Source organism: Aedes aegypti, chromosome 2 (genome assembly GCF_002204515.2).
Source record: "Aedes aegypti strain LVP_AGWG chromosome 2, AaegL5.0 Primary Assembly, whole genome shotgun sequence".
Lineage (NCBI taxonomy): Eukaryota > Metazoa > Arthropoda > Insecta > Diptera > Culicidae > Aedes > Aedes aegypti.
This window is the reverse complement of record NC_035108.1, coordinates 344,330,290-344,346,403: the sequence shown is the minus strand read 5'-3', so window position 1 is coordinate 344,346,403 and position 16,114 is coordinate 344,330,290. Positions and strand designations below refer to the sequence as shown.

The 16,114-nt window shown below is 36.4% G+C and overlaps 1 protein-coding gene across 1 annotated transcript in view; it reads right to left on the bottom strand.

Annotated features, from left to right (window-relative positions):
• LOC5569051 (cyclic nucleotide-gated cation channel subunit A) overlaps positions 1 to 16,114 on the bottom strand; it is a 304,593-nt gene that overhangs the window by 118,981 nt on the left and 169,498 nt on the right. The window lies entirely within an intron of this gene.

Below are 16,114 nucleotides of genomic sequence, written 5' to 3'. Positions count from 1 at the left end.
ACCGAAAGGGCGTGCTGTATCGAGTTGGATTGCGCTTCTGGTCGGTCAGAAAATATGCACCAGACGTTGTAAATCTCTGAAGAATCCAGAAATAGATGATATCGTGCTGGGTGTATTAAGGATTTCCATCAAGGGTTGAGGGTTTGGGCGAACGACCTTCAAGGTTATTTCACATATTTCACGCATAAGTTATTATTTTTGACACTCTCTGCCCCATATTTGTATGATTACTCAATTTTTGCCTATGAAACGTAGCACTATGAAAATTGGGTATGATATCATCATATCTTGATTAGGGGAAGTGTTGTACCAATTGACCAACTGTTTCCTACGGTATTATAAGGATATTAAGAAAATATCTTAGGAAACGCAAATTGGCCATTTATATTCAAATTACTACAATTTTCTAAACTTCTTCTTCTTTCTGGCGTTACGTCCCAACTGGGACAAAGCCTGCTTCTCAGATTGACTAAGAGCTTTCTTTGCATATTGACCATTTTTGCATGTGTATATCGTGTGGCAGGTACGAAGATACTCTATGCCCTGGGAATCGAGAAAATTTCCTCTACGAAAAGATCCTCGACCAGCGGGATTCGAACCCACGACCCTCAACATGATCATGCTGAATAGCTGCGCGTTAACCGCTACGGCTATCTGGGCCCCTGCTACTCACTACACATAAGGGTATTTCAAAATTACACATTTTTAGTAAACTTGTAGGCTTAACCTCCAAATGGTTGCTAAGGATATTACAATCAAACTTTTGCATGGGGCCTTCCTTAGCCGAGTGTTTAGAGTCCGCGGCTACAAAGCAAAACCATGCTGAAGGTGTCTGGGTTCGAATCCCGGTCGGTCCAGGATCTTTTCGTAATGGAAATTTCCTTGACTTCCCTGGGCATAGAGTATAATCGTACCTGCCACACGATATACGAATGCAAAAATGGCAACTCTGGCAAAGAAAGCTCTCAGATAATAACTGTGGAAGTGCTCATAAGAACACTACACTGAGAAGCAGGCTCTGTTCCAGTAAGGGCGTAATGCCAAAAGAAGAAGATGAGTGGAACTCTGAGATATGAGATTACGAGGTTGCCCTGTCGAGATATATGAAATAAATCCAAATTGCGTTAAAAATTTCAAACAAATATATCTAGTTCAATAAAATTTAGTTAAACCTATAGATTTTATATAATTTGCATATCCATTGAGGTCCAAGCAATTTTCAAAAAATCATTCAATTATATGTTTTGCACTAAAATTTTGCACACTGTTTTTCTTTAATGTTCGAGAGCCCTTATATTTGGCACACATTTTAATTTTATTTCGTCTACAGTGGGTTTCAAACATGACGCTTGTATTATTATTTGATTATGGAAAGATGGAAAATTTTATTACAAAATAAGTTGCCGATGACATCATACCCCAAATTGGGGCATTCAGTACCAAACGTTGAAGTTTGGATCCAAAAACACTTATTTACTCAATTTTTATATGTTTTCCTTTGGATCAAGTCTAAAAACCAATTGTTTCCGAGTTACTAGATTTTGTCACAACCCTTGGTTTAAACTCAAATTTGGGGTGTATTATGTTTTACGTGTCCTTTCAGATGAGAACAACCCCAGTGTTAAAAAGTTGAACCCCTGTGGCGTTTTGGTCGATTAGGTGAACTAAGGTGAACATTATCAAAAGTATCAAGGTTCAAATTTTGACCCAATTTTTAAAAATATTCAATAAAAACAAGATTTTATCACAAGTTTACGCGTTCTAGATTTATTCAAGATTTACTGAGGAAAAGAAATGTGAGTCTCTAGGCGTTTTTTTGCAGAACATCTGACAATTTTACACATATATCGCCATAAATCGGAGAAATTCCAATGACGCATATGGTGAAAATTTGATCACATTTGCAAGATATTTTGCAAAAAATTAGGGGTATGATGTCTTCAGCAAAATTTTTCCTTACTAAATTGACCACTTGTTAATTTAAAAATATTAAAAATAATATTTTAATGATATAAAATAAAAATGTACTGGAAAAATCATGGTTTTCGAAAACTCAGTGTGCAAAATGTTTGTCCAAAACAAACAGTTAAGGTACCCCGGGGCAAGTGAGAATCCGGGGTAAGTGGGGCCTTCAGCCATAGCATATATAGGTAAAGTTTTTCAAAGAGGTAGGTATTCTTCTAGAAAGTTGAAGACAAAATGGTACGGAATGTATTTGGAACAAAAAATATTGTTATTTTTATGAACATCTGCTTCAAGTAGCAGTTGTCAATTCAGCGCCATTTTCAACTTGCATAATCAATGTGAAATGTGTCACGTCTTGCGTTAGTATGCAATAAAGAGTTGTGTTGAAAATCGAATTATCATCAGTGAACCACAGTTTTAAATACTATAACAAGCTGCTTACGATAAACAGTTATTTTGTGTTCATTTCATTAGAAAATTTCTATAATTTAACTTACCCCAAAATATTTTCATAACGGGGTTAGTGGGACCTCAACTTTTAGTGAGAAATTTTCATTTAATATTGAGTGCCATACCTTTAAATAAACGTTTTCAACCTGAAGTGATTGTGGTTGATCCCTTCTCAAATATGTACTTGATTTAGTCGATTTGCGTATGTGGTGAACGGAAAAAACTTCTGGTCGCAAAGTTTGTTCCGCTCGTTAATCTAAAAATACTTGAAGAAATTCTTCAAATTTACTTTTAGGTTCCTCTTGAAAAAAAAACTTTGGATATTGCGTAAATTTTATAATAATGTTCTTAGAATGTTCTGGCGATACTTGTAAATGCATCTGTGAGAAATCTTTGCTGTAAGTTCGCGAAGAATCCTAGCAGAAATGTATGAACAATTGAAGAAAGTACCCAAATAGAACTTCTTGAACAAATAACAGTAATGAAATCTTCAGATCAATTTCAATGCATTCACTTGAATCAGCTTAAATCAGGCCGTACAGTCGGCAGCTCTTGAAGAGCTTGAAAACCCTTCTCATATCTGACCCTTTTGTTGCATAAGACTTGATTTTTTAGCACCCCAAGGTTAATTATCTATTCAATCAATCTAAATAATAAAAATATTGTACAATTTAATGTAAACTTTAAATGTTAATCAATCTAAAATTAAGATTTTTAATTTTATGCTTTTATTTCTATTTTGAAGATTCTTTACATTATTTTTTTCCCCTCCTATATTTGCAAGATTTGTGTTTCAATTATTCAAATATTGTATTTCCAATAAAAAAAGGAATTTTATGAGGTTCAAAGAAAGCAAATATCTACTATAAACCACACTAAAACAAAACTTTATCACTTCCATTTTATTTTATATGAAAAATGAGTTCTGTTTGATCTTTCGACCTTGACGCTTGCTGCTGGGCAGTGCGTCAAGAAAGCTAAGTTTTTTTTTTCCTTTTCGGGTCACGCGCCTATTTTTTTCTGAGTGCTTTTATATAGCCGAGCAAACGAGTGAGGCTGAGAGTGGATTGTGGCTGCACAGTGAAGGATAAAGGATCAATTGGTGAGCTCGTTTCATGCTACTATTTCTAATCTATAAAATATGTATGACTGCACATTTAATCGTTACAATTGTGGGACGTAAATATGAATTTTCAACAAACTATGAATTGTTCGTCACTGTGAGTGTCGACACAAACTCTGATTCATGAAGTATTTATGATTCACATTTTTTTTTTATTTTCAGAACACCCCTTTTTACCTTTATTTTTGTAATTAAAAAAAAAAACTTTGAATGGTTCGACACTACAAGTGTAGACTTGCGAAAGGTTCACTTTATTCAACAAACTTTGGATGGTTCGCCACTGTAAGTGTCGGCATAAGAATAAGAGTGTTCTATGATGTTCCAACCAATCGAGTTTTTTGTTTCTTTTCAAATAAGTAAAATATAATAACACATGCTTTCGTCCTGACAGCTGTAGGAATGTTACATTTAGGTATTTGTTCAACAAACTTTGAATGGTTCGTCACCTCAAGTGTCGGCATAATTTTCCACTACATAGAAATTGTTCATATCAAATGAAAATATTATATTTTCAAATAAGCATGTATATATCTCACAAATCATTATTTATCATGGTCTAATCGCTTATCAAAGTGAATCCTGTGACCCAACGATCCTTCCCATTAACAAACATCCCTCCCAGTAACCTTTGTGGAGATGCAGAGGCAAACACGGTCTCCAAATAGCAAAGGTTACACACTAACATTCCTTCCCCCAATCCCACCTGACTGCAAGGACGTGGGCGGCGCCGTTATTGACCCTGTATAAATAAAGGCACTGAATTATGCACATTGAAGAAGATTATGGCCAATCCCAGCCGAACTTCTAGTTGATTCTTTGTGCATTTTCACTGACTTCGGTCAATCACGGAATAGCAACCATTGATATGTGTAGTCAGTCTAAGCTAAGCTAGCTAAGCTAAGCTCCATTTAGTTATATATGAAAAAAAAAAATCGCTAATGTCTAATGCTACTCGTAATAAATCCTTTAAAAATTATTACAAAGAATGATGGTGGAATTTTATAAGAAATTCTGAACAGATTTTTCGAGGAAGCACGTGAAGAAGTGTTTTGGAGTAGTCCACCTGATTGAAGAATGGAAATAATGCTGGCAATAATTTTTGGAGAAACCAAAGGAACAGTTCTCGAAGATGTTTTTTTCAAATTATCATGCCATTATCGCAATTTGTGAGTAGTAGTTTCTTAATTGATATCTTGCTGATTAGTTGGAAGATGACAAACTCTGAGAGAATTTCGAGTATAGTTATGAGAAAACTCAAAATAATACAAACGAAAACTTATCAGTGGATATATGAAGAATCTCTACAAAAAATATTTGAGTCAGTTCAAGAAGAAATTACAGGTATATTCGACACAATCCGTCGAGTAATCATCGGAATATTTCTCAACAAATTTCACCAGGAAACAACTAGTACTATACGGAATCATAGGGGGAATCCATGAAAAAAGCTGCAGGAGAAATATAAATAGTTATCCTTGAAGAGTTATCTTGAGCATAAGATAAGTTATGCTTGCAATTTTCGTGACAGAAATCTTTGTGGATTTCTATTCATATCAATAAGCAGATTTTTGACAGAAGGCTAGAGCATTGGCGAAGCTTGAGCTTGGCCGCTAGTGGCCCAGATCAGCTACACTCACAAATGGAACCAACCAGATGACTGCTTGGGATTAACAGACACCCTTCGTATATAAGGGCAGATGATTTTCTATTTTCAGACAACAATGAAGCCTGCTACGTCAGAATGCAGACCAATGAGGGGAAGGGGAAGGAATTGATGATGCATTAAAAACTGCTCCCCAGAAGACATGCCGATCTTTTTAACCAAATCACGGCTTGAGACGTTGGGATTTGCTTTAATCATCCGTTTCTCCTCTCCCTCCGTCTTTTTGTTCTCCGGTCCCGGTTTTCTTCATGCTCCTTTGCCGTGGTCCAATGTCAACCGCTCCTGGAACCGCTTCAACACTCTGGATACGGTTGAATGGTGAATGTTTAACATTTTTCCCAACTGTCGCTGCGACAGGTCAGGAAATTCCAGGTGTTTGGAAAGAATGTGTTCTCTCGACTCGCGTTGGTTCACCTCTATTTTCGTTGAATCGAAAAACACGACTTTGAGTTTGACAGTATGTAAACAATACACATCAATGAGAAAGTGTGCAATTGGCTGATTTTTTACCCTATGGTAGAAAAGTTATGCCCTGTTGAATGTGTCGCAATAATTTCGTGTACGCCCTTTAAGAAGCGAATTGAAAAGATGTACCCACTTCCAGCTGCTGACAAGTGGTACATCTAGTATAGAAGACATCGAACTGTCATTGCCAATGATAAACAAAACCATATGATTCGAGCAGTAGAATAGTTACTGCAAAGATTGCAGATATTAGGATAGAACTCAAATATTCTTGTTTCACACCCACGGAATGTGATATTTTCTGAAATATTGTTTCCTATTAAAATAGTTCCTGTTTCATAACGTGAAAAAGCTTTCGTTTTCCAAAATCCTTCCTTTCCTAAATATATTTTATGTAAGAAACAACATAGATACCTCATACATCGACTCAATTATCTCGGATACGTGCGTCGTAAATCTCATTCTAAAGCAGTACCAAAAATAATGATTTCCATTCTCTTCGTTGCCACTCTGGATGTATGTTGTCTTCGGTTCATTCCAATACAATGTCGATTGTTGTATTGGTGGTATAACTCTTTTGACACTTCAATGTTGAAGTGGGTACCATTTTTTGAGCTCGAGTTCCACTTATGTATACATTGTTGGATTGCCATCCTGTTGTGGAGGTGGTCTGTTGTTTAGTTTTTTTTTTTAATATATTTTTTTATTTGATGCGAAAGAACGATTAACCGAATATTATTCGAAAAGATATATTGAAAAATACTGCAAAAAAAAGAAATATTAAGGTGAAGATGAAATGAAGTCAAATTTTCAAACCTTCAAAATCTGGAAAACCGTTTGAGTTGAAAATTCAATCGACAGTGACCAATCAGTTACATTTTCAGCTTAAACGGATGTTTTTTTTCTCCAAATTTGTGCTCTTGAAATGTTGAGGCTTTGCTTCCATTCATCTTCACCTTAAGGAGTTATATAATCTGCCTCCCCCTTACGCTTTCGCTGTTATCTGGTAAGCTTTCTATGAAAAAACGTCGAACAGTTCTGGAACTCTATTCTATCCACTTTAACTCCACAAATTTTGAATATCTAAGGAAACGTATCGCCAAAGTGTTAAATTATTACTAATTAAAGCAAGATGCTGCAGTGTTTCAATATATTTGAGCTGTTATATGACAATTGCTAGTGTTTGATACATATTCACTTAGAGCTATGAATTCTATGAATACGTGCTATAATGATGGAAGAATGGAAGTCCCTGATGGAAGCGAAGGGAGACGGTTTCTTGTCCATCTTTGGTTCTAGCGATTGCTATCAACGAATAGTTTAAGAGTGAAAATAGAAGCAAGTGAATGAGAACAACTATAAAAAAAGAGAAAAGGTACGGGCCTGGGAATGTAATGCTTATGAATCAGAAGAAGTAGCCATTAGACTCCGTCTTCAGAAGCATGAAGGTGAACACTTAAAATTACACTGCTAAACCAAGGGCTGCTGAATCCATTGTCGTTCCAAATATCAATCGCACGGGTAGTCTTTGAGATATTGGTGAAGTTGAAAATGCATACCTTACAATGTCAGTAAACTGCGAGTTTACCAGCTTATATGGCGATTTGTTAATTTACCACAGAATTAAAACTTAATGTGTTCAACAATACTTATCTACAAAGTTGTTAACACTCTAGATGCTCAAAAGAAGTTTTGCAATTCCGTTGCATATAAGCTTTCTTTTTATTAACAGAATAGAACACATAACGGCCTACTTTTCCGTCCAAATAAAATAATGCTGAGAAGTGCTACTTTTCAGCACTGAAAACGGAGCTCAAAAGTAGTTCTTTTCTGTGCAGTTTTTGGAGTTGTTAAACCAATATTTGAGTGCATCCATAAACCATTCGTTGAATTTCTCCGGATTTCTCAATTACTTAATCAACTAGCTATCAATCCGTCGGATGATCCAAATCCGATTCAGGTAAGGGATTCTGACTTGGAATCGGATCATCTAGTAGACGTCATTCGTGTAAGCAGTTCGGCACATAAATAATTAAGTGGTCAATATAGTAGATGATTGTGTACGGAGTCTTACCTGGTTTGTCTTTGAATGTAGAATATAGCCCAGCAACGGGGCTGTGAAAATTCGTGACAGTCATTCAACTGTATCACAGCCTACGTAAAAATCAAATTCTGCAACGAGTTACGTGCAGCACTTTTTGCAATTTCGTAGAAGACCACTTGAGGGTATCAGAAATTATATCGGAATACATTCACGATTATTTTACAATTTCTGAAAAATTGTTGTGTTATGATTCATTACCCAACTCAAAACAGTAGCGTAATGAGAAAGCGTTGCGTAATGAATCATTGCAGCACTGGTTTCAGTTGCATAATGACTATTCTCGCACTTCATACTTCAGTGCAGGAAAGTAGGCCGTTTCATGACAGATTGGCGTGATGAAATACAGCCTATTACGATGAGAAATTGCAAAAAAGCTCCGTTCTGCATGCTTGAAGGACAACAGCATTCGCATTGAATTGGGTCGGTGTACCAATATATTGGTTACAACAGCCACATAGCTTAGAACAAATATTTGTATAAAACCAAAATATGAAACAAGCGGAATTATTTTAACTTCATAGCGGAAATTACGTATTCTCGGCAATCTAAGCACCTGAACTTTAACCCGTAAAGTGGCAGGACGGACCTTAGTGCACAAAAATGCATCAATCTCAGTCAATAGTCATCCGAATCCAATTCTTTAAAAAGTTATGGAAAGGGGATTAGTGTACCTACATTTTGGGGGGTGACCCATCCCTCCATACCCCTCCCCGCTTTTGTTTGACTCGAAAAACCTTGGCTCTGTAGTGTTTTTCTATAGCAATTTTACTAAGCATCATGAAAACAAAAATTCCATGCAGATTTTCGTTCTCAAAACTGGTCAAAATGATGAATTCAGACCAACGTTGGCATTTTGGACCATTATGGTCCTCTCGGAAGAGGACACCGGTGAATCCGGATTTATATAGGAGTGTTGATGTGAAAATGGCTGTATCTCAGTCATATACGAATCAAATCGCATTCTGTAGCCAGCATTCGGCAGCAAACCCTTAGGCTTATGTTTTTGGTGGCGCTGGAAGTTGGCGCATCCCCCCTAGCCCATCCCCCTCAATGTTTAGTTTGAAATTTTTATGATTTTTTATGCAAAACTATAGAAATTTCGCTTACTACCGCAAAGAGGCTGTTTTCAAAGCAGTTTATATCTTACACATTTATCACAATGATGGCAGAATTCCTTCCTGGCTTACAATGACCTTTCTGGCCCTTCTGAAACTGATCTGGACAGCAGTGAGTACGAATTTTTTGGAAGGACTTTTATAGATGGCAAAATATTGGCCATACGTCAGTCCAAAAAGCATTCGATAGGTGCATCGTAAGTCTACTTTTTGAAGATCACGATTCAATAGGAAGTATCCCATCCGTTGGCGAATCTATGATTTCAAATTAGTTGAGTCCTGATATGTTGAAGAGATTACCAAGAACCCGGTAGAAGCTTTTAGAGTTACTATACGAATTTCTGGAAATTCTTGGAATACGAAATCCTGGGATTTCAGTAGGAATATTTCTTGCATGCATGTAGGTATTCCAGGGTATTCTTCGATTCTGGTAAGAAATATTACAATCAAAAGGAATTTTGGACTTTTGATAGGAGTTTGTTTTAGTGGGAGTTAGGGATTCTGGTGGTTTATGGTGCATGTTCTATATTTTTGAATTTTGGATCCCAATTGGTGTTCAGAAATCTTGGAGGATGCTTCAAGACACCGGTATGAATTTTGAGATTGCAATGGAAGTTCTAAGTTATCAAAACTTCTTTGTTCTGAGATTTCAGTTGAAATTGTTGGTATTCTAAGATTTAGGCTAGAATTCCGAATATTTATAGAGTTTTCTGGGATTCCAATAAGAATTCTAAAATACCTATAGGAACTCTGAAATTCCAATGAACCCTAAGATATATTGAAGATAATCTACGATTCCGGAAGAAATTATGAGGGGCAGCGTTGAGTTCGGATTGAAATCCATGATTTCAATGACAATTCCCCTGAGATTTCATGTAAGGTTTGCTGGGACTCCAATTGGAATTCTGTGCTTCTGGTGGGAGTTCTTAGGCCAAGCAGGAAAGCAATTCTGAGATTTCTATGGGTGGGAATTTTTAAATTTTGCAAGGATTTCTGCAAATCCTGTAGGAATTCTCAGGCTTCTTATATGAAATCTGGGTTTTCGATGAAAGTTATGGATTTTAGTAAGAAATCCGGGATTTATAGGAACCTACAGAAACCGTGCAGGTTTTATGGAAGGTTTTACAAATTATTGGTGCGAATGCTGGATTTCAATGGGCGATCAGAAATTCGGCGCGAGTTCTGGGCATCTAGTTGAAATCTTTGGATTCCTGTAAGAATTCTGCGATTTTGATGGGAGTTCTGGGATTTATGTAGAAATTGAGAGTTCTGATGTATTAAGATTTAGAAGGTTACTAGAGTTTTAGAAAATTCGTAGATTTCGGTAAGAAATCGGCTGTTTATGTGGTGATTCTAGAATTCCGAAGATCATCCTGGAACATTGGAGAGAATCTTGTGATTTCGGAGAGAATCCTGTCTGGAAATTTTGGAAGGAATAATGGAATTTGAAAACAAATCTTTCGATTTCTGAAGTATTGGTATTTCGATGTAAATTTTTGGATTTCGGTAGGAAATTCCACGATTTCAGTATCATTTCTTACATTTCGGTATAATTTCTTGCAATTTATGGAGGAGCTCTTGGGAGTCTTTATTCACTACCAATGAAAGCTCTTGGATTCTGAAAGAAATTTTGAGATGTCAATAGAGATTCTGGGGTTCCCGTATGACGTCAAGGGATTCAGTTGAACTACACTGAAATTTAGAGTTTTTGTGTAGACTTTCAAGAATTTCGGTGAGAATACTATAATATCTATAGAATGTTTAAAAATTTTAGAAGAATCCTAAGTTTTCAATACGAATTCTCAGATTCCAAAAGCGAAAATGTTAGTATTATGGTATAGTTTCTGTAAAAATGGCAATCTGGATTTTTTTAGGGTATTTTATTATCTTGATCAGCATCTAGGGATTGTGGGGGGATTACTAAAATTACAAGGAGGATTCAGCCATTTCAATAGGAATCCTGGTATTATGGGAGAAATCCTGGGTTTTCAATGTGTGATTTCAATCTTCAATTTCGGTGAAAATAAATGGAAGTTTTATAATGGGTATTGTGACATAAGCTGGAATACTGGAACTCCGATTATTACTGGAATTTGGCTATAATATATATGATGGAATTCAGATAAATAGTGAACATAATATAATATCTGGTGTTGTGGTAGGAATCCTAGGATTTTGATAGTGATAGATTGGGAGAACTATAGTTGTGAGATTTCGATGAGAAGGCGATTGAAACTGCATTGGAAGTTCAGGTTTATATTGTGTGTACACAAATTTCGGCTAAATTTTCTGAAGAAATTAAAAAAAAGATAATTGTTGTAGGATTTCAATACAGAAATTTAGAGATACAGGGATTCAAGAAAAATCTCGTGGATTGGATTTTTGTATTCCAAACAATAACGATTATTGGAGAATTCAAACGGCATCCGCTTGAGATTTTGTTGGAAAGAAGATGTTTTCTAAATTCCAAAATTCCAATCGGAATTCTTGAATTTAAACCGTGTCTCCTACTATAGTCATAAGCCAAATTTCATATGCCATTCGACATCTAAAATATACCTGCCAATGTATTCAAAATTCAAGTGAGTTTCACGTGTTTCTTTCGGAATGCTAGAACATTTGAGGTATTTCATATATTTTTCTTGACATTTTTTATGTATCCAAGACTTCTCCATATTCCTATTTTATAAATTCGAGTTTTTCATCGGATACCTGCACCATATATTGGAATTCCTGAAATCACACAAAAAAACCCCTGACAGAATCCAAGAATTTTATCGATATTACAACCGTAAATTTTGGAGTTCAGAATCTTCCCTTGAAAATCTCATTAAATCTATAGAGAACTCAGAGAATGTCTATCCAAATGAAATGATTTCATCCTCAATCACATAATGCTTATAGGATTACCTCAATCTCAAAATACCCACTATCTCATCAAAATCTCAGCATTACTTTCGAATTCCAAAAATTCTTCAGAACACTCATCATGTATCAAGAACTTCTATCAGGATTTCCATAAAAATATAACAACTACTTTCGGAATCAAAGATTCTCTGCCAAAATCCCAGTTGAACCAAAATAAGTTCATTCGAAAGCTAAAAACAAGAGCTTTCAAGTAAGGTACAAAATATTTTGCGAAAACTTGCCATATACCGTAATCCGGGGTAACATTGATCAATTTTTTTACTATTGGATAGATACATTTTCAAATATAGGAACTAAGCATGCAATCGATTTCTCCGAAATTCCACAATTCCCATTGAAATGCAAAGACATAATAAACAAAATCTCGAATGTCTATACCATTACCAGCACTTTCTCGGAATTCCAGAAGAATGTTCATAAAACCTAACTCCCACTGCAGTTCAACCAAACTCCAAAAATTTTTATCAAAAATCCAGATCCTCAAGACATTGATTCCTTTTTTTTAATTTCCCGAATATTTGGCAAAAAAAAACTTTTGCCAAGGGTGCCTGAAATTTCACAATTCTGGGTGTGTGGAAATAATTCTGGAATCTTGATGGGAATTCTTGGACAGGTTACTCAATTTTCTTACTGTTGAAATTTCGGTAGGTTTTCTTAGGAATTTAGTTGTAATTGTTTGGACAGCAGTTGTTGTTCTGGGATTTTGGTAGAATTTTTGCTATTTCGTAGGAAATAACTGAACCTGGAAGTAATTGTCGGTATTTCTTCTGAGATTCAATGAACAATTCAATTCAAATATACATTTTGAGATTATGGAAAGAGTTCTTTGATTTTAGTAGGAGTTGTGAGATTTCAAAAGGATTCCGATAGCACTCTGGTATTTTGAATGTAGGTTCTTATGAGAATTCTGCGATTTCAATCTGAATCCTGAGATTTTGTAGATCTGTAAAAAAAAATCTAGGAATTCGATGGAAAATCTTGAATTTGGGTGTATTTCTTGGCTTGATATCAGTAGAAATTTTAAGATTAAAAAAAAAGACAATTTACACCGTCTTCAGCTCAAGGCTGCACAGACTGAACGATCACAAACATAAGGCAACGAACAACACGAAACACCCAGTAGCCCAATGATGAATTTTTCGTTTGACGAAAAGTTTCCACCGACTGGAGCGGGAATCGAACCCACACTTCATGGCACAATACGCCTGAACGACTGACGCCGCCAACCGCACGGCCACGAAGCCTACGATTTTCATAAGAGTTGTGAGAGATTGATCAATCTGGAATAAATTGCAGTCAAATCTGCTGAGTTTATTTCATTTGATAGTTGGTTTATGTTCACTCCAGGGGTCATCCAAAAATGACGTCTATGTTTTGGGGGAGGGGTGAGGCTTTGAAAGTGTGACAGTGCATGTATTAGGTATTGGAAAAAGCGCAACATCCCCCACTGTCTAAATATCCCGAAAAACGATGGACGTCATTTTTAATATTCCCCAATTTATGCGAGTAGAATAAGATGGTTTACATGTTAATTTCGCGTTCAATACAAATGAGTTCAAGTGACTTACTCATAGCTTATCCAATGTAAATCCCTCATTATGTGAGGATGCGGAAATTCCTGAGATTCTGGAATATCAATACGAACCTTCCCGAATTTTCAGTTGGAAATTCTGAAATTTCAGTTGAAATTCTTAGATTCAAGTAGGAAATCTGTGCTTCAAGTGGGTATTCTCCGAAACTGAAATTCTAAGATTCCGATAGGATGTTCTGGGAGTTTTGTGTGAATTCTGGAGGGAGTTTTGGTAAGGATGCTGTAATTCTAACAAGCATTTAATTATTTTCATGTTACCCAACATTTCAAGCAAAATTTTAAAACGTTTGTCGAAATTACAGCATTCGAAAAAATTCATGTAGTATAGGATGCCTGATTATACTTTGAATCTGATTGTATTTTGATATTTCGTTGCATAACATCGCATTCTGGTTGGGCTTCCAGAAATTCGATGGAATATCTTAGATTGTGGTAGAAGTTCAGTAAGTTTGATTTGTTACATATAATATTTATTCATCTCTTTCGCAGCTGAAATCCATGCATTGCATGCATCTGATGCCGGACATGTTGCCACAGGTATAACAGATACCCTCCGTGTCGAATTTTCCAATAAATTCTTGTATTTCATTTCTCAAATCTTGGCTTAGGTGGCCTTTAGCGATCCTATCGTACATATTGTCGACGGCAAGCTGTTCGGAAAGAATTCTTAAAAATTCCGATCTACGAGTAATTTTTTTCGCCAACCAGTTTGGAAAAATTTTCAAAATTATATAATAAGAATTCAAGCAGGCTATATCGAGCTCTTCAAAAAAAATCTTTTTCGACCATACTCGGCTTCTGCGAGACACCGTGGTACTTCTAGTCCGCTGGTCGCCAACATCTACGCCACCTTTTGTTTTATTGTAGTACTCTATCACGGCTGGCCTACCGGAGTCGTTTGCAATATGGAATTTCTTCGACGTTATGACGTTGGCACATTTTTTTCCTTTTCTTTCATAATAAGAAGTCAGTATCAAATTTCCGTTTTAACCAACAATGGCTGATTTCGACTCTCGTTCTTTACCCTGCAGGAACTCAGGTGGTATTTGGGGTTTATTGGCTCGCATTGTACCTGTATACACCGTGCGATCCTTCCAAAGATCTTCAACCATTTTTTTTTTTTTTTTTTTTTTTATTTGCAAACTCTTCGCGGCACAGTTCCAACGTGCTTCTAACAATGTCGTTGCTGCGCCATCGCAAGTACATGTTGCATTTTTTTTTAAGGCACTCCGTGCTCGTGGCCACTACTGTGCCGAAACCAGTACATCTGAATCTACTATACCGATACAGATCTATTTTTAATCAATCTATATTTACATCTGCTTATCTGCTTTCACTCTCTTCTACTCTCACGCCGAGCAGGTAGGAGAGAGCTCTGCTGTTCAGTCCTATCGATTTCCATAAGCCATAGTCCTTTGCTCTTGCGGTGGTTCATTTTGCCGTGTTCCTAAGTCGTTTGAGGCTAGTTGCCTACGAAGAGGGTCAGTTTGTCTCAGTCACCATCTGATACTGACGGAGGATGGATGTGCTCCCCCAAAGCACGGTCCTCCGTGCGGCGTCTTTTGGTGGCTGGACTGGTTTTTTTGTGGAGGGGCTGGGAATTGAACCCATGACCTTCCGCTTATGAAGCGAAAGCGTTACCTCAAGGCTACGGACCCCCCTTCTTCAACCAGTTGGACGGAAGAGAAAAGGTTATCAGCAGTTATTTCCCTGCTCGATCCAATAAATGGAGCCACCAGGTCTTTGACTACCCGCATCGCCTGACCTTTCTCTGCTGTATTGCTTTTTTTGCCGGAATATATCTGCAAATTACATATATACCCGTCAACCGCAGAACACACCCAAATTTTTATCCCGTATTTGCCAGGCTTCCTTGGAATGTACACTTTGTAGGAACATCTCCCTGTTCATGGGAATAAAATACTGTCAATATTGTATAACTCATAACAAATATAAATACCTCTGAATAAGCAAAGCCTTTCGTCGACGGTCAAAATTTTGGGTGCGATGTAATTTCCCAGGCAATTTGAAATAAATTGGTCGGATATTGTTTTTATTGGTTCGAGCATTTTGTCAGCGGGATGAAATATGAAATACCTCAAATGTTCTACCATTCCGAAAGAAACACTTGAAACTCACTTGAAACTTTGGTGGGAATTTTGAATGCATTGGCAGGTATATTTTAGATGTCGAATGGCATATGAAATTTGGCTTATGACTATAGTAGGAGAAACGGTTGAAATTCTGGAATTCCGATTGGAATTTTGGAATTTAGAAAAGATCTTCAGGAATCCAAGAATTTCCACAAAAATCTCAAGCGGATGCCGTTTGAATTCTCCAATAATCGTTATTGCAATAATATAGTTTGGATATATTGTTTGGAATACAAAAATCCAATCCACGAGATTTTTCTTGAATCCCTGTATCTCTAAATTTCTGTATTGAAATCCTACAACAATTATCTTTTTTTTTTAATTTCTTCAGAAAATTTAGCCGAAATTTTTGTACACACAATATAAACCTGAACTTCCAATGCAGTTTCAATCGCCTTCTCATCGAAATCTCACAACTATAGTTCTCCCTATCTATCACTATCAAAATCCTAGGATTCCTGCCACAACACCAGATATTATATCATATTCACTATTTATCGCATTGAAAACCCAGGATTTCTCCCATAATACCAGGATTCCTATTGAAATGGCTGAAT